This window comes from Mesoplodon densirostris, chromosome 11 (assembly GCF_025265405.1).
Source record: "Mesoplodon densirostris isolate mMesDen1 chromosome 11, mMesDen1 primary haplotype, whole genome shotgun sequence".
Lineage (NCBI taxonomy): Eukaryota > Metazoa > Chordata > Mammalia > Artiodactyla > Ziphiidae > Mesoplodon > Mesoplodon densirostris.
In genome coordinates, this window is record NC_082671.1 from 24,118,973 (window position 1) to 24,143,307 (window position 24,335).

The following is a 24,335-nucleotide window of genomic DNA, read 5'->3' on the forward strand; positions in this document are numbered from 1 at the left end:
GATGGTGAATGAAATAGAGTTTCTACCTTTAAGGACATTGTTGCCTAGTGGCAGAAAAAGAGAAGAAAAGGCAATTTCAAAACCTCCATACTATGAGAGTGATACCATAAGAGGAACATATAACCCAATCTTAGGTCATCAGGCCAGGGTTCCTGGAGAAGGTGAAGCTCAGACCTCACCTACTCTAGTCTAGGTCACAGTGATTGTGCAGTCTTCTCCAAGTTTACTGTCCTTATCATTCATATGACTTTTATTTATGTGGAGCTTTGTACTATCGTACTGAACACAAGGCATTTTTAAACTTTTAATCATAGCTCCCTAATATAAGGTCAATCTTCTTAATGACAGAAGGCTAATCTTACATGTCTTTGTCCTCATACCCTTCCTCCCAGTTAAGAACAATGTCTTACCCATTGTCTAGTTAGCACCTGTGTGTTTAGAAGAACCAATTTTCAGTAGACTATTTTACCCTTGCCTGAATGCTTTTCTTTCTCCAAGTCTTTTCTTCAAGAAATATTTATTGAATATTCATTATATATCAATAATCACTGTAGATGCTTGGAATGTTGCAAATGCTGTGGTAAAATGTGCACAGGATACAAACAGTGTAAATGAGGGAATGTTTTCTTCTTAGTATGCTTTCTTTTTGTTCCATTTATTTTTCATTTTTAAGGAATAGTTACACGAATTAATTACAGGTAATTTAATTGCTATACACAGTAGCCATACACATGGCTATACACAATGGCTGTTTTACTCATTTTAGTCACCTTTTTAACCTCGTCTTTCCTTATATATAAAATATGAATAATTTGAAAGTCTATACAGTACCAATTTATAGTGGGATGATGTTGATGATGATGACAATGATGATGATGATGGTATTGATGATGATGATGATGATGCTAGCTAGGGTCAAGATCCAGTGTTACTGTAGGAAGCCATTCATTAACATACTTCTTGGTTCTATTTTGCCAAAGTCTGTTATTCCTCACAACATCTCTGAGAGTTCTATTGATGCGTTTTTTGATTTTATGTTTTTCCTAGTCAACCTTCCTATTATGAAACTTCAAGCCCCTTAAAACTTTAATAACTTCTGTTTCTCAGTGCTATGAATTTTAAGATTGGGCTCACAAGAGGCAAGAAGCAATATGCAATTCTGTTTTATACCACTATTTATATAGTCAGTTCCTCAAAAAAATGTCAATATAAAATATTTGGTGGAGAATGCAAAAACCCATGTAAGTTGACCCAGGTCTCACTTCTTTAATAGAAAAAAATGGGAGTTTAAATTTATGGGACCACAAGGCCAGTCCATAATTTATTAACTAGTGGGGTCTCTGACTTTTATAGTCAATTTTCATTCATTTACCTTGAAAAAAAGCAAAAGTTTTACTTAGAGTGACCAATGGTTCTGCTTTGCCTAATATTGAGGGAGTTCCTCGGACACAACATTTTCACTGCTGGAACCAAGAAAGTCCCTGGCAAACTGGGATGAGTTGGTTATCATATTTATATAGATATAAAATAAAGGGCATTAGGTCTATGTGATAAACATTGTTTTCCATTAATTTTATATCCCATATAGGCACTTAAATATATATACATATACATTTATATGTATATGTATGTATATATGCACCTATCTCTCTACCACCTTTTAATTTTTCTTTAGTTGAATCAGCTTTGAAGTGAGGAGAATAATATGCAGTGTGCTCACAGGAGTGTTTGATTGCTTAAGTAATACCTGTAAATTGCTTTGGGATCCTTTGATGAAAGCACTAAGTAACTGTAAAGCTTTGTAACAATATTATTCTTACTTTATTCAGAGAGACTCAGCAGGATTCAAAGCTCCTTACTGGTTGAGCTGAGAGGGATTCTTTTACCATTATTTAGATACTATAATTCCCGTGGAGGTTCACTAACAATATTTACATAATATGGAACTAGTTCACAACAAATTGTTCTTTTAAAAAATATCAAAGAAGGAAGGTAAATGATACAGGGACTTTGGACCTAAGGAACACAGGCAGGAAGGAGGTAGTTGCACAAATCTAAGATAAATAAAGCCACCGGGCTTTTGTAAAAAAAAACTATAAGAAAGGGCCCTTTTAGAAAATAGGATCTAGTCTTCTTAATATGCATTCTAGGTAAATGTATTTCTGTGAGATGTAATTAGTCCTAGTTACTGAAAATGTCATGTTCTCCATTGACAGATACTGTAGTTTTTCCCAGGGCAAAATTGGGCCTATTTGGGATAAAAATAAATGGTACTGTTCAAATGGAACATTTTACCATTTTATGCTTAAATATTCCTGTGTGTATTTTCTTAGGAGAAAGATATTCTCTTATATAACTACAGAATGATTATCAAAATCAGAAATTTACATTGACTTTATCTAATTTACCGATCTTAATCATATTTTCGTCAGCTGTCCCAATAATGTCCTTTACAGCAAATAATGCAATTCTGGTCAAGGATCTAATTGGGGATTAAATGTTGCATTTAGCTGTCTTATTTCTTTAGTTTTTAAAAATCTGGAACAATTTCTCAGTCTGCCCTTTTGTATGACATTTATATTTTGAAGAGCATAGGCCATTTATTTTGTATAATATCTCTGACTTTTTCTTTGTTTGATGTTCTTCATGATTAATTTGAGGGTAAGCAGGGTAAGACAGAAGTGATGTGACCTAAGTAAATCATATCAGAAGGCAAAGTAGAGCATTTTTAAAGAGCAGTATTTTACTGGTACATGCAGGAAATAGGCCTAGGACCAAGGATGAAGGCCAGGACTTCAGGGGGCTAGTAGTGGATGCTGTGGGGTACCATCAAACCCACAGCTGCTGGGAACCTTGGCTTCAGACAGCCCAGAGACATGTCCCTCTTCAGTTATTCCCTCAGCCAAGAGGCTGCCTCTCCCACATTCAACAGCTGGCTGCAGTTGGGATACAGAGGCCTGGCTACTTGTCTCAACTGGGACAACTCGGAAACGTCATCACCTCTCCAGAGCTCCCTGCAGGTTAGGCTGAGGCCTCCTTTTCACCTGCATCTGAGTTCAACTTCTTCCTCTGCCTCATCCTACTGTCTTCTCTCACTCACCTGAGTTGTTCCAGCGATCACTCCCCAGCAAATCTCTTGCATGTTAATCTGAGAGTTTTAGGGTCTTTTCCCCAGGAAACCTGACCTACGACTGGGCCATTTTACATATGTGAGTGAGTCTTTTCATAATCATTTCAAACATTAAAACAGGCTCATTTTAAACATATTAAAACCATTAAAATAGTCTGCATATTAATCCTCTTAACAAGAATTTTACTCCAGTGATATCCTACCATAGACTGTTGTAGTCAGAGAACATGCTCGCCAAGAAGTCAACAAGAGACTCTGTTGCTCAGGATAGAGCTTGATCCTTAGCTTTGCATGGCCAGAAATTTAACTTTGTCAGAGGCGATAAAACTCAGAGAAACTAATGCAGAGTAATGGTAATCTAGCTCAGAAAAGAACATGTAGCAATTTATAATGAGAAATGTAATTGCCTAGCAAACCAAAAACTTCTATTGGTTAATTGGCACACCCTTAATTTATAAGAAAATCTAAATCAGAAGCCAAGTCAGGAATTTACGTGATGACTGAGATGATTTATCTGATGTTCATTTATCTGATTTATCATATCTCATCATATTTGCACTCTTCAGCCCTAGTGGGACACACCTACAACTAGACCAGCCATTTATTTCTGCTTACCGTGGCATTCTTGCCCCAAACAGTTTACAATATACAATTTAATATTGATACTTATGAGACCAGTTCTCTATACGAGCATCACAGTACTTTTCAAATGCCTATTTGACACATCACCCCTCTGCCTAAAACCCTTGAATAGCTTCCAGTTGCTATTAAGTGAAGATAAATCTCCTTAACCTTGTCCACAAGGCTCCGTGTGGCCTAATGAGAAAAAAGATCAATTTTTTGAAAGCCCTATTTGGGTTACTTCCTCCAGGAAACCAAATCAGCATAAAATGCATGAGGCCAACCCTCTGAAAACAACCTGACTCACAGAAGGGTTGGAAAGCATAGCAGAATGAGAGGCAGGTCCAGTAACTTCTCCCCTACAATCCCTGTCTTCAGATTTATAAAATTATCTGGCAAAGAGAAATTATCAACACAGCAACAACCAACACTACCCCAGACCGTACTTGAATCCTCTTTGTTTACACAAGCCACAGGTTTTGTCACTTACTTCCTTACACTGTCTTGTTCCCAACCTTAGCTCCAGAGCTGAAAGGAAGGAGAGGTACTCTGATGGAGTTGCCATGCGGTGGTGGTCAGTTTATGTACCTTATCTAACTTAGTTTTCACAGCTCTATTAGATGGAGGGAGGGGGTCCTCCTTAGTCATTCTCTGAGTCTCCACTGTTATAAAATTGTTTGAGGGAATCATCAAAACATGAAAATAATTACTAACCAACTCACCAATTACAAAATGAGTCTCCATACAAATTTCCCTTCTGCTTAACACTAAGGTTTATCTCTAATATCATGCCAAGGTCTTAGTCTCTCTCTTTTTTTTTTAACCATTTAAAAAAATTGAAGTATAGTTAATTTAGTTAGTTAGTTTCAGGTGTACAGTGAAGTGATTTAGAGAGATATATATAATATATATGTATATATTCATATATATGTATATATTCTTTTTCAGATTATTTTCCATAATAGGTTATTACAAGATATTGAATATAGTTCCCTGTGCTATACAGTAGGTCCTTGTTGTTTATCTAGTTTATGTATAGTAGTGTGTATCTGCTAATCCTAAACTCCTAATTTACCTCTTCCCTCCCCCCGCTATCCCCTTTGGTAACCATAAGTTTGTTTTCTATGACTCTAAGTCTCTCTCTGTTAAGATGAAAAGTCTGGACAAAGCCTACTGTGAACAGCATGTGGGGAAACAGGAATTTTCTTGTACTGCTTGCCGGTAACAGTGGAAATTAGTGCAACCTCTGCATGGTAGTTTGGCAATCGGTGTGGGAAAAATAAAATGTGCATTCTCTTTGACCCACTTCTAGGAATTCACCCTAAAGTCGACACTCTCTAGTAGGAAGAGATAACTGAGAAGGAAGTTCAATTGTTTTAACTGTTTTCACAAAGTGGAAACTGTTACAAACAATGGTTTAAAATAGAAAAATGTGAACATCAAAAGATCTCAGAAAACATTTTTTTAAGAGCAGTCCTCTATATGATTGTGACGTTATGTCAGACGCAAACTGAGGAATGTCAATCAATAATATCATCCAATGTCTGAAAAATTACGTTAAAAAAAAATCCCTAACGTGATTCAGCCTTTGTTCAGTCTAAGTACTGCATGGCTACAACTGCAACCTGAAATTTCTTTCCAATTATTTTTAGTTTGGTAAAATACATATAACATAAATTTTCTTCCATAGTTTCTATGAAATACTGGCCATCGGACTTCCCTGGTGGCACAGTGGTTGGGAATCCGCCCGCCAATGCAGGGGACACCAGTTCGATCCCTGGTCCGGGAAGATCCCACATGCCATGGAGCAACTAAGCCTGTGTCCCACAACTACTGAGCCTGCGCTCTAGAGCCCGCCAACCACAACTGCTGAGCCCACGTGCCACAACTACAGAAGCCCGCGTGCCTAGAGCCCGTGCTCCGCAACAAGAGAAGCCACCGCAATGAGAAGCCCGCACACCACAACGAAGAGTAGCTCCCCACTCGATGCAACTAGAGAAAGCCCGTGCGCAGCAACGAAGACCCAATGCAACCAAAAGAAAAAAAAAATACTGGCCCTCCCTCTGATATTTACTTTTTTTTTTTTTTTTTTTTGCTGGCAACAATTATCCTCTGATAATCAGAACATCCTACATTTTCCATATTATGGATGAGTAGATTGAGGTTTAGAGAGTTTAAGTGCCCAAGACCACAAGACTAAGGACTCAGCCCTTAGTCCAAATGTGGTCCTCAGATGTGGTCCTCCTTCCATTGCACAGTGTGACACATTTGGGACCCTCTGTCCTGCTTGACTATTTGATCAGTCCTGTCCTCCATCTCTGAGCACAGGCCATTTACTTCAAACTGAGGAAAATAGATCTGATTGTTGCCCCTATGCCCGACTGTCCCTCCAGGCTCAGACTATAGAACTATAGAAACATCCACTAGCACTCGGGCAACTACGGAGGTATGAGTTAGAGACATTCTCCATCTGGCCTGTTCCTCCATTCCCAGGAATTTCAACATCTAGAAAATAAAAATAAAAAATAAAGAAAGTAGATTGAAAGTAGAATGTAGTAGTTGAGGAGTAGCACCTGCACTTAGAGTCACTGAATAACGTAGCTGTAAGAAAAGGAAAGAGTCCCCACCCCAGCAGATGGGAGTCGTAAAAAAGAAACCCCCTCTAAACCCTCTTTTTTATAGATTTTCTGAGACCTGACATCATCTCTAAAGAGTTCATTACAACAGCTTAAATAGATTAAATAAAAAAAAATAAAAAAATCTATTTTTAAATAGATTTTGAAGCAGAGTCATAATCACTTCTAAGGAGATCAACTTAAAAAAATATAGTCTATATAAATGAGCTACTAAGTTATAGAAGAAGAACCAAATAAAGTATAGGAACTCTGGTGCAGATCCAAAACCCAAATAGGTTATTTATTTATTTATAATAAATATTTTAATGATAATTAAAATAAATAAATAATAATATTTAAAATAAATGAATACAAAACTGGAGAGTAGTTGCTTCTTAAAGGTATAATAATTTTAAGTACTAGAATCACAGAATATGAATAGACACTCTACAGCAAAGTGACTATAATAATTTCCTAGAATGTTTTCAAATTATTTTAGCTTTCTTCAGCTGCCTACATTAAACGTGAATTTTTTTAATAAGTTGAATTCTACTATTGTGATGAAAAACAGTCTTTGGGGCGGGGTATTCTTTTTCTTACTTGAGAAAATAAAATTTTTAGGACTCAATCCTAAAATAAGGAATGAGAAAGGCAGTGAGATTTAAGGGAAAAAAACCCACCTTTTAGTTTTAAAAAGAAGGTCTTTTTAAAACTTAATATTATGCAATGTTAGTGAATTTCTAATGTCAATGAACATCACTTTTAGGAGACTAAAAACACCAAGCAGAAATTTATTTTTTTCTGTTTTAATTTGCTATTCTAAAATTTTAAACCATTCAAATATAGCATATATTATCACAAAATATTATATAGTGTCTTGCATTTTTCTTTTGTAAAGAGCTTAACTATCAGTTTTTCTTTAAGAAGTGGAGAAAGGGAATAATGTAACATCTAGCATTTGGACAGTGTTTTTCACATATACAACATGTGGTGGTCATTAGTACTATTGCCAAATATTCCTGGTTTTTGCTCCTTCCTGGAATATTAAAAGATTGTACCTCCTGGCTTTCTTTTATTTGTATGGGGCCATCCAACTACTTCTGGCCAATCAATGGGTTGTGAGCAAAAGTCTCTACTTGAGACCCTCCAATCTTGTCTTTGCCTTCTGGCATGAAGATCAGCAATGTGCAAGATGATAGCTGCTCCGTTGGTCTGGAACCCTGAGTGACCCTGATGAGCAAGCATTATTGCTGACCTGCAAAGGACATAAAACACTAGCAATAAATAAGTCCTCAACATTTTTTTTTTTTTCTGTACGTGGACCTTTCACTGCTGTGGCCTCTCCCACCGTGGAGTACAGGCTCCTGATGCGCAGGCTCAGCGGCCGTGGCTCACGGGCCCCGCTGCTCCGCGGCATGTGGGATCCTCCCGGACCGGGGCACGAGCCCGTGTCCCCTGCATCGGCAGGCGGACTCTCAACCACCGCGACACAAGGGAAGCCCCTCAACATTTTAAGCCACTAAAATTCTGTGATTGTTACCACAGCATCACTTATCCTCATCTTACTTATGCACTGTATTTCCTATTTCACAGATAGAAAATCCACTGTATCTCTGTTAGTATCAGGAATCTGTAAAAATTAATAGAGTAGACAAGAATCAAAGCAAGAAAGGTCTGACAGGGACTTTCTCTCTTCATGGATGTAAACAGCACCAAACATCTGCAGATGCAGAGAATCCATTTAATTTGCAGCTGACAAAAGTAAAAGGGTTTCATTTTGAAACATGCGTTTTTGTTATATCACTAATTATTAGTATTAGTGATGATAATAATAATAATAGCTACCTTGAATTGAGTGTGAATATATCCTGAGTCCTATACTAGGTGTTTATTTATATTATCTCATTTAATTTCATTTAATCCTAAGAGGTAGCTATTTTTTTTTTTTTTTTTTTTTCCTTTTTGCGGTATGCGGGCCTCTCACTGCTGTGGCCTCTCCCGTTGCGGAGCACAGGCTCCGGACGCGCAGGCCCAGCGGCCACGGCCCACGGGCCCAGCCGCCCCGCGGCACATGGGATCCTCCCAGACCGGGGCACGAACCCGTATCCCCTGCATCGGCAGGCGGACTCCCAACCACTGCGCCACCAGGGAGGCCCGAGGTAGCTATTTTTCAAACTGAGATCTCTCTATCTTCAGTGTTCTTTCCATTATGGCAGTGATGTTGTATGGTTCACAAAGTGCTTTCATCAAAAAATATTTCAGGAGGGTGGGAGGGAGGGAGATGCATGAGGGAAGGGATGTGGGAACAGATGTATATGTATGACTGATTCACTTTGTTATAAAGCAGAAACTAATAAAAAAAATTAAATTAACTTTTTTCAAATACTACTGGGATTCATCTCCTTACTCAAAAATCTTATGGCTCCTCATTTTCCATTGACTAAAGAACAACTCATACAATAAAAAAAAATATTTCATCTTTGCAGCAACTATCATGTTGATATTCTCCCATCTTACAAATGAGGAAATAAGACTCCACAGAACTTTTTTGATCTGTGCAAGGTCGTACAGTAGTAAAAGAACCAGGTCTTTGGAATACAAATCCCGTGTGGTTCTTTGTTACACTTTGCAGAGCAATAAATATAATGCAAAGAGATAGTTAGACATAATATATTTTCACCTTTCCTTCATGCTTTTCTTCAGGTTTCTGGTTTACAAAGGTGCTTTTAACTTTGGAGGATTAATAGCCTAAATCTGGAATGCTTTACACCCTAGGTGATAAATAGTTTGCACTTTAGTCAAGCCAGTTAAAAATTAAAACATGAATCAATTAGAAGTCGTTGTTTCCAGGCTTATAAAATGCTCTGCAGAAGGCAGTCTGGTGAGAGTTCTGAATGGATTGTCATGTGTTTGATTAAATGGTCCAAGGAAAGTCCCCTGAAGCTTGTAGAAAAGAGCCTTTATTTTCAAACAAACAAACTCAATTGCATTTAGCCTGTCTGGGCAAGAGCTCCTTTGAAAGTCTTGGCTATGAGAAAAGGAGCCAGGGGTCAAGCACTCTTTACGTCAAACTGGAAAGGTCCATTCAACTTTCTTTGTATCCCATCAACTTTCTATTTGTCCACAATAAAAAAATTAATGGTTTTCCATTGGACAGTCTTCCAAGAGAACTGAAAAGCACCTATTCTCTCTCTCCTCAAAAAAAAATTAACTGGCATAACATTATAGATCATTAACTTTTTTTTCCATAATCACAACATTGAACGTTTTTATTTTACTGCTTTTCTTTTTAGTCTTTAAATATAGATGTGGAATGTGTATATTATGAATGCATAGATATATTATTTTTCAAATAATTTTTTTTTTTTTTTTTTTTTTTTTTGCGGTATGCAGGCCTCTCACTGTTGTGGCCTCCCCCGTTGCGGAGCACAGGCTCCGGACGCGCAGGCTCCGGACGCGCAGGCTCAGCGGCCATGGCTCACGGGCCCAGCCGCTCCGCGGCATATGGGATCCTCCCAGACCGGGGCACGAACCCGTATCCCCTGCATCGGCAGGCGGACTCTCAACCACTTGCGCCACCAGGGAGGCCCTCAAATAATTTTTATACCAAAGCTATTACACTGTTGGTAACGTGCTTTAGAAGAACTCCCAAACCTAACAGTGTATTCTGAACATCTTTCTATGTCATTAACCATTTTTCTACATATGATTTTTAACACACATATGCTATTACACTGTATGGATCCACTATAATTTATTACACCAATCCCTATCTTTAGATATTTAGATTAGTTCCAACTTTTTACAGTTATGGATAAATAATGCTGAGATAAACATCTTTGAATGTGACTTTCTGTCCATATCTCTGCATGTTTGCAGTTGTAGTCTTCTTAATCCCATTTAAAGGATGGGGATTATCATAATAATAGTACTCGAGGCTAACATTCATGGAGCATATTGCAAACAGGTAAGCACTTCAAACTAGTTTCCCTGTCTCCAAATTCCGTTTTTTACTTTTGCTCAGTAGTACTGCTTTTATCTACTGTTAGGCTTTGCCACTTGCTATTGGGTAATCTTAGGTGAGTCACTACAGCTCTTTGAGCCTCCGTTTCATCATCTATAAACTGGTGACAATAATACCTAACTCACTGGCTTATTGTAAAGATTAAATGAGACAGTATAAGCGAAGAGCACAATGCTTGGCACACAGAAAGAACTCAGTAAATATTAGCTCCTCTTCTTGGTCTATCCATGGAGCTAATCAGGAATTAGCATTGCTCATACTCACACCGAGGGGAGTGTTCAGCCAGCTTGTCTTGATAGCCTCTCTTTTTCATCATAATTTTGTAAGGCTTAAAGAAACTCCATATCTGCAGTTACATCTCTATTATCATTCTTGCTAGTTGAGTCTCCCCCTGCCCCCTTCCCCCTGGCCACCGCTCACCCCCAATTAGTCTTGCCAAAGTTTTTCCTATTTCCTTGACTTTTCAAAGAATCATCTTATTTGTCAATTTCAGACTTGTTTTTAACTCCCTGTTACATTAATTTCTGCCTTTATATTTCAGAACTGTATTTGAACTTGTTAATCATAACATAATTTAGGTCCATTTGAAAAATAGAGTTATATATGGGAGTGATTATGTATTTGATCTATAATACTTGGTACACATAAGGGCCAGGACATCTGGAAGGGATCCTGCTCTAATCTTTACATCCTTCTATTTTCTTTGGATTTATTTTGTTTTCTTTTTCAGGTTTCCTGAATTGAGAGCTTGGTTCATTTGTTTTTACATTTTTGTGTTTTAAAGCAGTAAGTTGTTCTCTAAAAGCTGCTTTGACCATATCCCACAGTTGCAAAGCTGCATATATAGGAAAGCAACTTTTCTATGTTTCTGTGTTTTCTATATGGAAGAGTTTTATTGATAGTTTCCTTCTGTTATCATTTACTACCATCATTTGGCATTCTTTGGTTATTTACTATGTGGTACGTCTAGGGGAGTAAAACTAATACTAAATTGCACACACTGAAAACAAAAATCAGATGAATTCTGGGTGCTGAAAAGATTTTCATCATGATTTTTCTCTCTCTCTGGCCTACAATTTTAGCTTGTCTACCTACACTTAGCATAGATTTGGAGAAGAGGGAACAAGGGAAAGGGGATAAAAATTCATATTCAACTGTAGGTTAATACAGTTTGCAATGGCCATGGTTACCTGGGTTTGTTTAATTCCAATTGATAATAAGAGAGTTGATAATAAGAGTTTTGGAAAGCCCTACCAAAAAATCTATTATTTAGACTAAGCGTTCTTAATCTGGGTCTGTGAACTTTGAGGAAAAAATAAATCTACACATTATATATATATATATATATATATATATATAACTTAGGCATAAATAATAATATATATGCATAAATGTATTTTTTACTAAGCCCTACCTAATTGAAAATTAGCATTTCTTCCATTATGAAGGTAGTCAGCAAACCACAGTAATATTAGCAACCTGTGACTTTGCCCCCAATAGAACTCACACATATTTTCTACTACATTAAAGTTGGTGCAGATTTCTCAAAATATTGTTTATGTGCATCATTACTGCAAAATTACTGTAGGTACTGATCTTGTAGTTTAATGCATTAATAAAGAAGCAAATATATAACTATTAGTTATCTATGGCTATGTAATAAATTAACTGTCCCCCCAAATTCGTGGCTTAAAAAATAAATACGTATTATTTCACAGTGTCTGGGGGCCAGGAATCTGGCAAGGCTTAGCTGGGTCTGTTGGCTCAGGGTCCTTCACCAGGCTCAGTCAAGGTGTCAGCTGGGGCTGCAGTCATCTCGAGGTTCCACTGAGACGGAGTCTGCTTCCAGGCTCACTCATGTAGTTGTGGGCAGGATTCAGTTCCTCATGGGTTGTTGGACTGGGTGCCTCAATTCCTCAGTGGCGGTTGACTGGAGACCTTGCTCTGTTCTGTACCACATGGGCCTCTCCATAAGACAGGGCACAGCCTGACAGCTGGCTTTCATCAGAGTGAGTAAGAAGTGGAGCAAGAGAAGATGAACAAGATGGAAGCCAGAGTCTTTTGTAACTTCATCATGGAAGTAACACCCCATCATTTTTGCCAGATTCTCTTTTTCAAAACCAAGTCACAGGGACTTCCCTGGTGGTCCAGTGGTGAACACTTCGCCTTCCATTGCAGAGGATGCAGGTTCGATCCCTGGTTGGGCAGCTAAGATCCCACATGCCTCGCAGCCAAAAAACCGCAACATAAAACAGAAGCAATATTGTAACAAATTCAATAAAGACTTTAAAAATGGTCCACAACAAAAAAATTTAAAAACAAACAAACAAAAAAACCCAAACCAAGTCACTAGGTTCAGCCCACACTCGAGGAGAGGATTGTGCAAGACAGAAATACCAGAAGGTGAGGATTATTGGGAATCATCTTAGAAGCTGCCTACTACAGGACTATATCAAAACCTCATTTTTTACTATTTTAATAATTGTATATTAATATAATCAATTTCCTTTATAGCCCTAGGTAGTTTATTTTATGCCTTTAAAAACACTTCTGAAAAAGGGTCCATAGATTTCACCAAACTTCCAGAAGAGCAGTTGGCTCTAATTTGATTCAGGTCAGGTACCTTCAACAAACAGGGGGAATTTATTTGGAATGGCCTCAATTAACAAACTAAAAGTCGAAGCTTTAGCCTGCCTCATGTTATCCTAGTCTGACACCCTAGACAAGTCCCTATTACTCTAGCTCCATGAAAATAGCACGGCACATTTGAAAACATAAATTTGCTGTATAATACTCCATAAGCTGTTCTTAATCCTACCCACTTGAAGTAGTATGTGCGTGGTGGAGGGAGAGAGGTGTACAGGCCTCTGTCGAGCATGTTTGATCACAATTAAACCTCTTATGCTCGCATATGGCAATTGTCATTTGAGCCTCAAAACGACCATATGATATAGAATGAACTGATTTCCCCAAGAATACACTAATTACCAGACTACATAGTGCTTTTTCTGCTATCAAGCTATGCATGAAAAAGCACAGAGTGTAAAAAAATAGAAGTGATGTTAAGATTCTTCCCTAAGTCTTTCGTACATGTCACCTGCTCTTGGTGAAACTTAAAGATAATGATTGGCATCTCTGAATTATATTTTCTGCAAGCACAGTACTAGCTTTGTATACTGTCTTAAAAGGCTAAAAGTAAATGGTATTTTATAAAATCTCCACTATTTTAGATAGAAGATAATTTGTCAACAATAATTGGGAACGATTCTCGTTTGGCTTGCCCAATAAAAACTCAAACGCATCATTTTCCCAAAACCATCCTTTCTGAGTCATGCTACAGGCAGGTGATTTTCCTCATCGTTCTCTGATCCTAAATAAGCAGCCCAGTATTGTCAGTTATTTTAGATTTTCCAAGATAACCCAAGCAAGTTTTTCATGAATACCGCAGAGTTATTTTGGTAGCTTTTCCAAATGTGAATCCCTCTCAAATCTCTACAGTTGAGTCATGATGAAAGGAAAAGGATCAAGGAAGCTGGGTGGCTTCTAGACTCCACAGATACTACCTAGGCAACTAGGTCAGTCAATCCATTTTTGTTGATCACATTTTCCTACTCTGCTCTACAGTTATGTTCCAAAAAAATAATTGAAATGATCTCTAAGCCCCTTTCCTCCTCTAACATTCACATTGCATTGTGAAGCATCAAGAAAAACTCTGGCGACATTTAGGACACGTGACTAATGTGGCAACACACTGGGCCACTCTCAAGAGTGGCCTGAACTAGCTTTGAGCAGAGAAGAGGGAAGTGAGGTGAGGCTGATGAGGGAGGGAAACGGTGACTCTTCAAACAACCCCTCCAGGGTCAGTCACGAATTCACTAGGTGTAGGAGGGTGGGGCGGTAAGGGTGCTGGCTGCGTTGACGACAGAAGGCTACTTCCGGCTGTGGTGCGTATGACGTCAGGGCGAGTCAGACCGGCCCAGCCACCTAGAAGTGGAGCAGGGAGGCCTCGCGAGAGTTCAGGGAGGCCGCCCCGAGATTCCGGCGCGGCGGCGGGTCCCCACCTCCTGGGGGCGGGGCGAGGGCGGAGCGGGCAGAAGGGAGCGGACAGGCGCCGGTCGGTTGCGGCCCGTGTGGAGGCTGAGCCGGCCGCGGGAGCGACCGGAGGCAGGTGAGTGCGCGGATGCGGCGCTCCGCGGCGGAGGGGGCTGGGGCGCTCGGCTCGCCGCGCCGGCCCCAACTCTGAGAGCGGGAGCGGGAGACGATATTAGGTGTCTTTGGGTGTCCAGGGAAAGCCGGGCTAATTTCGGGGCTGGAAATGTCTCCGGTGAAGCTCCGCCGACGGCCTTGGCCCTCTTGTTTCCCGGGGTGGTACTGGCACCGGGTGCCCGGAGAGGTGGCCTCGAGCCCCGGGAGGCATCTTTGTCCTTCCCTGCTCCTTTAGCCTTCCACTCCTCGGCCCCCGAGCACCACGCTCCCGGTCCCTGCCTGGGCTTTATAAACAATAACAAATGTCGCGGATCCTCTCTGTATCCCCCGCTCTCCCGTCCCTTGCCCTCAGCCGATGCCACCGAGGGGAAGGATTCTGGGCATGGCTCTTAGATTGTGGGGGCTGTTTGTGTACCATTCCTAAAAACTGATGCGTCAGATTGCTAAACATTTCTCAGATAGACACAGTAAAGCTGCCCAGCTCCCAGAAGACACGGAGTGTTAGAAACCGGTCTCAAAATCCGTACCTACCACTGGAACCCTAGACCCTTCTTTTCAACATCATTTTCTCCCACTCCCTTTTTTCACATTTACTATCGGGGGCAAATGAGTGGTTGTTTGGTATGGGAATAGGGGAGGTTGTGCCCGATTGAGGAGGAGACATTTCACCTTTAAAAAGTTGTCAGGTTGATAGCAAAAGAACAAACTTTATTTTCAAAACCAGTGGACTCCCGTTTACTGATACTACTTTTGTTTCGTGGGACCGCTTTTCAGACTAAATTTGGAGGAAAGACATAAAAAAAGAAAAAAAAAAAATGGGGAGGGGGGCGGGGAGAGCTGGTGGTGCTGGGAGTAGTGGCTTCTCCAAAAAGTGTGATGCTGTTGTTCTTCACTTGATAAAATGCAAAACCAACGCTCCTGTCTATTTCCTGCAGCTTGTGATAAGTTTTGATAGAAGCCGATTGCTCGGAGAAGGTGGCCTGAGTATTAGCTTTATTACTACTAAAGTCTGAGGAAACAACTTTAAGTGTTTTAATTATGCCTCCTAGCTGTAAGAAGGGAGTGAGACTTAGTCTTTTGAGGGTGTGTGAGTGGGTTGGGGGTTTAAACTTGTCAGGTCTCCCTACTTAAAGGCAGGGTTTATTGTGGTTTAAGCCCAGTTTTGCTTACTGAGGGCAGGTTTTTGAAAGTTCTTTGTTTCGATCATAAATGTATATAAGATACTGGAAACCTCTTTGGGTTTGTTTGGTCTTTCTTTGTATGCCTCAGGATATATAAAACAATTAAGTTTATTATACTCTCTACCCAGTAGCTGAGAGGTATTGTATGTGAATTGGCCATTCTTGTGACTATTTGAGGGGAGAGAAATTAGTCCAAAATAGGATGTTAAATTATGATGACATTTGTTCATTGCATAGGTACGTCAAAGTACCTTGATGTAAAAAAGTCCTGACCTCAAAGGAGGTACAATGGATAAAAATATTTTTTTTTGGTTTGATCTTTGGTTTGGTTTTAGCTTTGTGGTGTTTTCCTTGTTAAGATGGTTGATAACATTCCCCATTTGGTTGGGTTATGTTTAGAATGAGAAACAAATTCGGTGTAGTTTGTGTAATCCTTTGAAAGGCCGTGCCACTGGGGAATGAAAAAATTAGACTTAGAAAAACCACATTAAATGAGTGCAATTCTTCTTTAGCCTTTTGTTTTTGAGTTTGTTTTAAAATAAATCAAAGAGTAGAGGCCAGGAATATTTGTGCAACTAAGAAGATGTCCTCAGCAGTTTTTATGCCAGAAAAAAATTAATTTCAATAGGTAAGATGCTATAAAAACAAAGGAAGAATTGTACTTTGTAGAAAGCGGTAACAAACCAATGGACTCAATTCAGCCATTTGTTTTCAGGAAAGTTCTGTCCTCTCAAAGTAAGGGCAACATCATTATGTTAGCGAAGTAGGATGACACTTAGAAAGTGTTTTCCCAGCGATCTGGCATAAGTTGGAAGCTTTTTTGTATGTGTGTGGCACTTTTTTGTGAGAGAAAAGAGGGCAAATCAAAGCCAGAAAGATTGGCATCTCAAAGTAATGTTAAAATCAGCAGATGGTCAAGTTATGATTAGGTAGACTTGACATATGCAGAAATTATGCTACTGTATTTTTATATTAAAAGCACCATAGACTTTTTGAATGAAAAAATGAGAATAAGCTTTTAAAGCATAAGAAATTTTAAAAAATTAATTTAAAAAGATAACCATGGTCATTAGTTATAAAAATATTAAGTGAATCCTTCTTTCTCCCCACTCCAACCCCTCAAATGTTTGTTTAAGTCTTAAGAGAACATTTAGCAAGGTATGCCCAGTACTTAAGTGTGCTGATTACATAAAGCTCCTTTCTCCAGGTAAAGGTTTGCTAATTGACAGGATATTGTTGTTCAGAACCTTTAGAGAGAGGAAACTGAAGGGCAACAATGAACAGTATTTGCTGTCCTGTACACTCAGATGAACTGTGGTCTCTGTCTCCAACCTCATGGGAGGGAAATATACCCAATAACTATAGTACACAATGCATTTTGTGGAGAAGCCAAGGAGGGAGGGGTTAAATTCTACTAGACCAATTAAGGAAGGCTTTCAGTAGAGAAAGGCATTTGTGTAGATGATTTGGATGAGCTAGTCATATGATAGTCATCATAAGCAAACACTTTATATAATGCTGCTTGCCTCTAAACCCTTATAGTACTAAACTACCTGGGTTTAATCCTTACAGCAACTGTATGGAGTAGGTGTTTTTATTCCCATTTTGCAGACAGGGTAACTGAGGTACCTAGAAAATGGTAAAACAAGGATTCCAACCCAGGCATTCTGGCTTATACTTGCATCCCTGTGCTTAACCACTCTCCTTATTTTATCTCCCGCTTTTGATGGCCTTTCTCAGGTCTGTAGTTTCAAAGACTTGATTTGGAAAAATACATTCCTCTGGCACCTAAATTTAGGGATCTATTTTCTAGAAAGAGCTCCAAGACAGCAAAAACCGAGGTAAATAACTTATTTTTGGCATGTTAGATATTTAATCTCTTTTTAGAAGTTGCTCTTGGTGCAGATTAAATGTAATCATTGAGTGGGACTTTTGATAAATTTGACTTATTACCTAGAAGCAATACCCATAAGGATTTAGAAGTGAGAAGTTATAACTATATTAACTCCTTTGCCTAGTGGAACGTTTGAATCATTGTATATTTGGCTTGTGATTTTTTTAAACCACTTGGTACTGGGTATTTTTTGGATTGAATTGTGAAGTTGGAATTTAGTTAATGATTGACTGTCATTCTCAGCCCTTTCAGTTTTTATTTCCACAAACAGCTAAATTTATACTGCCTGAATCTGTTTTGAATAGAGTGTTGTACATGCTTAAAATGAGGGAAGTTCAATCACTGATACTTTATGTTAGGGCAACTTTGAAAGCTCTCTGGGATTGTGAAATAAAAGGTGCTATAGAATTGCACTGGGCCCAGTTTAGGCCTACACGGTAAATGCTTCTTTGTTGAATGAATGGTCCAACTGATTTTATTTATGAAGTTTCAGGAATGGTTCGCATTTGTTATTGGTTATCTAGGTATTGAAATCACAATAAACTCAATTGGATTTAAAGGTTAGGGAAAAAAAGTATGTCTAGGCAGTGGTAGGGGTACTTACCTGTCCTTACCTGTCTAGCAAGATGGAGACCTTTGTCAGTGCACTGATCGACCATACTCATAGTTTTAAGTAGAGCTCCAGAGGCACAGTCTCTGTGAATTAATATAAGTGTTCTCTCCTTGTGTGAGTGTGGTAGATTCTAGAAAACCCTGATGACCGTAAAACCTAATGGGAAAAGTGGCAGAACAATAGCCAGGATTTAAAGCCCATGTATTTATATTATTACAATAAGAGGAAAATGGCAAAACAAATTTAAGAAGTTTTTTCCACGCAGCTTGAATTAGCAGTGCTGGCATATTATTTCCATTTATCACCCCCTGATTGATAAAGTTTCCAGGATCTTCAGCCCATAATTTCAGGGAGATGCTTTTAAGTCCACTATGCTTTGTTGTAAAAAGTTCTATGTTCCTTTAAGTACGGGTTTTGTTTTGAAAGGTTATTCTCAGTAAAAAGGAGTGTGAGTTGGGCAAACTCAAAGAGAAATCAGACATACTCTCACTTCCTTGTTGATAGAAATTTTGGGGGCATCTTATCCCATCATAGGCTAGTTTTTTTTTTTTTTTTTTTTTTTTTGTGGTACACGGTACGCGGTACGCAGTACGCGGCCTCTCACTGTTGTGGCCTCTCCCGTTGCGGAGCACAGGCTCCGGATGCGCAGGCTCAGCGGCCATGGCTCACGGGCCCAGCCGCTCCGCGGCATGTGGGATCTTCCCGGACCGGGGCACGAACCCGTGTACCGTGCATCGGCAGTCGGACCCTCAACCACTGCGCCACCAGGGAAGCCCCATAGGCTAGTTTTGTCTCCATTGAAAGTCCACTGAGACAGGTAGCCTCCCTAAGACCTTAGCAGTTACAGGTCAGATAGTGAGGCGACCATTCAGGTTGATGTTGTGTAAATTCAGAAAAGCCTCGAACTTTGGCAATTTGTCTGTGGCTTATGATAGTAGTACTTGTACTGTGCTCAGCTTTTAAATTCTTAAACAAGCTCCTTGTCTTCCCCCGAATTAACACCAGACCAGCTGACAACCCAAATTGGTGCTGATTCTCTGGGCACACATATGGAAGGTTTCCTGTTTTCCTTGTCTTTTGCTGATTCTTATTGATTCCGCGGGTGTGTAAGTCACTGAGCCCATGTGCAAAGGCAGCATCCATTGCTCTTTCACTTTTTACAGTTATTTGCTATCTCTACATCTGCCTCAGGAGGGGATTCTATTCCTCTTCTTCCTAATTTTGGGGCACTTTTTACTGCTTTTGCAATTACCAAATATGATGGAGTTAATAATGGTTAACACCTCAAAATCAACTGCAGATACAACCACTTCCCCGGAATAAAGAACAAGATGGCAGAAACTTAAATGACTCTGCATGATGCTAATACTATCTATTTTGGGCAAGCAGAGTTGCTGTGTCTTTGCTATGGAGCTTCGCTTTCATTCTGTCTATGAATATTTAGAAAATCGAAAGTTCGGAATCAGAGACGCCTCTGTACACATCAGTAGGCACCTTTGTTTTTTCTTGGTCTTGTTCTTCTGTACAGTCATTGCTCTTCAGCTTTTATGACTCGGAGATTTTGGCTATGCTTCTCTAGATCCTTCTGCCGTCCTGGAGGCACAGGAAGTAATTTGTGCATTTAATATGAAAAATGCTCTGTGTAATCTGTATTTCTTGAACACTGTCTCCTAACAGTGGTATGTAGACTTAGCTCTCTGTATATCATCTTCCCCATTGATATGTTCTTGGCTCCTTTTTCTTTCTGAATGTCACCAGTTAGGGGGCAGGTCTAGTAATAATTTTTTTTTTTTTTTTTGGGTACGCGGGCCTCTCACTGTTGTGGCCTCTCCCGTCGTGGAGCACAGGCTCTGGATGCTCAGGCTCAGTGGCCATGGCTCACGGGCCCAGCCGCTCCGCGGCATGTGGGATCTTCCCGGACCGGGGCACGAACCCGTGTCCCCTGCATCGGCAGGTGGGCTCCCAACCACTGCGCCACCAGGGAAGCCCCTAGTAATAATTTTATCAACAACGGTAATCGTTTACTTAACACTTACTATGCACCAGATATAGTTCTAAATACTCTATATGAATATTATCCCATTTAATCCCCACAGCAACCCTCTGAGTTATTATCTCTACTTACAAACAAGGAAACTGGAGCCTAGTGGGGTGAAGGGACCAGGGCCTCCTGAGTAGGTGAGTAGATAGTTAAGTGGCAGAGTTAGAAACTGATTCCTAAGATCCAGGTTTGCTTTCTCTTATATTGCTTTATTTTATTACAAAAACTTCCCCTTTGCTATTTAATTTACCTCCTTCTTCTAGTCCCACCTGAATTTTCTTTCTTCCCTGTCCTCCCTCCTTTTTTAGGAGTTATTTACATTTTTGATGTAGAGCATAAATTCTCTTGCGCAGAGTATACAGAAATATTTCAGCTCTATTCTGATTTCCTATAGAGGAGGATTTGCTCTTGGAGAGAGCTTATTGTAAGAATAATACTAGTAACACCTTACATTTGTATTGTTCTTTAGAGTTTTATAAAGCATTTTTGCACATTTTCTTGCTTAATCCTCAAAGCAAACTTAAATTCGGGTCTTTAGATTAAAAGCTGCTACCGGTAGTTTGCTAAGGCTTCTATAAAGTTAGTTGATGAGACAGTTCTTGCCCTAAGCAGTTTTAATGTTGAAACAAATGATATGATCAAATGTTCTGACTTCATTCAAGCCAAATGGGAGCAGATATATATCATTGTAGCTCAGCGTTTTCTTAAAAGGTCTTATAGTTTTGAGCCTTGAACTTCTTTTTTGGTCAAAATTGAGAAGTTGGAGCTTTAGTTGTGCATTTTAAATCATAAAATGTTTTAAGTTCTCAATTCTTGTGATTCAGGTGAATGATAGTTAAATTGCTGTCTACCTCATCCTGCACACAACTGTTAGATTTAACTAGAATAATTACGATGAAGGAATGGGGTGGAGGGAGGACAGATATTTTTTCAAAAGTGAAATTAGGGGGGCTTCCCTGGTGGCGCAGTGGTTGAGGGTCCGCCTGCCGATGCAGGGGACACGGGTTCGTGCCCCGGTCCGGGAGGATCCCGCATGCCGCGGAGCAGCTGGGCCCGTGGGCCACAACTACTGAGCTTCTGCTCTAGAGCCCGCAAGCCACAGCTACTGGAGCCCGCAAGCTGCAACTACTGAGGCCCTTGTGCCTAGTGCCTGTGCTCCGCAACAAGAGAAGCCAATGCAAAGAGAAGCCACTGCAAGGAGAAGCCACTGCAAAGAGAAGCCACCACAATGAGGCCCGCGCACCGCAACGAAGAGTAGACCCCGCTCACCGCAACTAGAGAAAGCCCACGTGCAGCAACGAAACCCAAGGCAGCCAAAAAATACAATACAATACAGTACAATACAGTACAATACAATACAATACAATAAAATGTTAGCTTAAAAAAATGAAATTAAAGAATTGGGGATCCTAACAAGGGCTTGATGAGGTATCTTACAGTAGCACTGTTGTAGGAAATTAGTTATAAATTTTAAAGAATGGATAAGCTGCAAGTATTCACCTCTGGAAAGTTGTGCTATTTGAGAGATCAGAGAGCTTATTTAATGAACCATTTTTGAAATATTATCTTGTGCCAGTATCTTGTTTTGTTAAATTTAGTTTTTATTGAGCTGTGGACATTTTTACTTAGCTGAGCATTTGTCCATTGACTTGCCCCCATTATGGAAATACCACACCATGTTTGTCCTTCTTAATTTTTCTGTATTTGTCAGGAGGGGCTAGTTGTCTCGTTTTTAAGACTAGGAGGTGCCTTTTGTTGTCTTTTTACAATAGAGATCCATTTCATTTGGACACATCTTTCAAATCTGTTTGAGAATATTCTCCATATGTCCACTATTACCTCGCCAAACAGAATAGACTTTCCATTTTTGTGGGTAGAGTGGAAAAATTTCAGTCTTGAATTGTATGTATTTGACCCACTGATAGTTTTAATACTGGCAAATCCTAAAGGAATCACAGACTCATAATATTTTAGTGAGGTTAATCATCACGGTTCAACATTTATCAGCTATTTTCTGGGCACTGTATTAGGTACCATGGCAAAATAGAGACAAGTAAAATGTATTGCCCTTCTATTTAGAAAGCTTCAATCCGGTAAGAGACAAAATGTATGGGTACAAACAACTGTTAATTCAAGCAGAAAGTGATAAGCAAGTAACAGGGCACTGTGGGAGCAGAGGAAGGAGAGATTGCTTCTGGCTGGAGAGATTAGGAAGGCTTCTTATATAAAGTGAAATAGGAATTGACCATTTATGAGTGAAGGACATGCTAGGCAGGGGGATTAGCGTGAGTTGGTAACATCTCTATAACACCTGATAAATTATATGTTAATTATTTACTTCTCTGCCCTATTGGACTTGAGCCCATTCAGTTTAGGGAACAGGTGTTTTTCAGCTTTTCATTCTCTGCATCAACTGCTCAACCTGGTATATTTAATTAAAGTATTATCAATACTTTAGTAATGTTACAGAGGCAAGAGAATACAGAACGGATTCAAGGGAAGAGGGACCGGAAATGGGAAGACCAATGAAAAGACTAATTTAAATAATCTAGGAGATAGATAATGAAGTTCTAAACCATGTGGGATTGGAAAGGAGAGACTTGGATGGATGAGTGTTGCCCCTTCATGTTGAGACCTAGGGAGTTCTTTGACTCTGTGAATTACCTATGAGGTACGTGTCGAGTACCAGGAAGTGCAGTGATGAAAAGACATGGTGCGCACTCAGAAAGCAGGCAGGCACCTGCAGGGCTGCTTAGAGGTTTAGAAATAATTGCAATGTCATGTAGCTGCTGTAATGAAGGAGCACTCAGGGGAGCACCTAAGGAAAGGGAGCACCTACCTGGGAGAATCAAAGGAGGTTTCCAGGGAGGTGGTAGTGTTTGAGCTTAGACTTGAAGGGTGAGTGGGAGTTTTTCAGGCCAAAAAGCAGCAGGAAAACATTATGGCATAGAATGTAAGAGGCTGTTGAGGGATTATTTTAGCGTTGGGGCAAGAGGCTGGTTAAGATAAACGAACTTGTCCTAATAAAATAACTTTATTTTTGCTGTGTTTTTCCATATTTATTTTATTCAGCTTTAGCACTCTGAGCTTTTGCAAGGAAGTGTTTCTGTTGCCTCTCACAGCCTCGTGGCGGCACCTCTGCTGTGTTTCGCACTCAGCCTGCTGCCAGGGATAAATGTCTCTTGCTTCCATTTTGTGAAATTAAATAGAAAAGGTAATGACACCATTAGCCAGAGACATAGAGGAGAAGAAATCCACTAAAACCTTTTTCTTTGATGAGTGCCCGGAGCAAGGAGGGCGTATAAGGAGAATGCGGCATCAGAGCATGGCTTCAGGAGCACTTGACTTGAGGGGGAGGGGATTGTGGTGGGAACATAATTATTTACCTTTCCCATCAAGTTTTATGGCGCCCTAACAGTTTCCCAGAATTGTAAACTCTAGTGCTAAAGTCCTTTTATTCTGGATATAGCTTTTTTTGTTTTCATCTTCATTATGCTAGCGCTTATTATATTGTGATTACTTAGCATGACTCTAAACTTCAAATGGTATCAGCCATTGTCTCTAGTTGGCCCTGCTTCCACCTTTTTTGGTCATTTAGAAACCTGCATCTGCAAGTCATGATTCTGAGCCTCGACGTTAGACTGCCAGAGCTAAAAAGCACTCAAGGTTTCTCTTCCCAAAGGTTTGCTTTCTGCAGCCATTTGTTTTTTCTGTCCTGTGATTTGGGCCACTGACACAGAATATAGTTAAATTGTTTTCTAAGGACAACTGAAAAGTTCATTGTAGAGCCCAGTCAGGTGTGTATCAGGTGCGTTTCTGGGGGGGGGCGGGCAGCGGTGTTGACAGCTGTGTTAGCTTTAGTGCCGTTAGTGGTCATAAAACCTATGGCCACTACCAGGAGGAAAGCGAAAGGCAGGACAGGGGAAGCAAACGAGGGCTCGCCGAGGGGCCCGAGAGGCATCGGCCGGGGGTGGGAGAAAAGGGGCCTATGGTTGAAGAAGGTCAAGCAC

General features: G+C 39.9%; 1 protein-coding gene across 1 annotated transcript in view; it reads left to right on the plus strand.

The window, feature by feature from the left end:
• Positions 1–14,475: 14,475 nt before the first annotated feature.
• STK38L (serine/threonine kinase 38 like) overlaps positions 14,476–24,335 on the plus strand; it is an 82,225-nt gene continuing 72,365 nt past the window's right edge. Inside the window, exon 1 of the mRNA XM_060112991.1 lies at positions 14,476–14,558. The gene's annotated coding sequence lies outside the window, so the exon portion shown is untranslated. The remainder of the gene's footprint in view (positions 14,559–24,335) is intronic.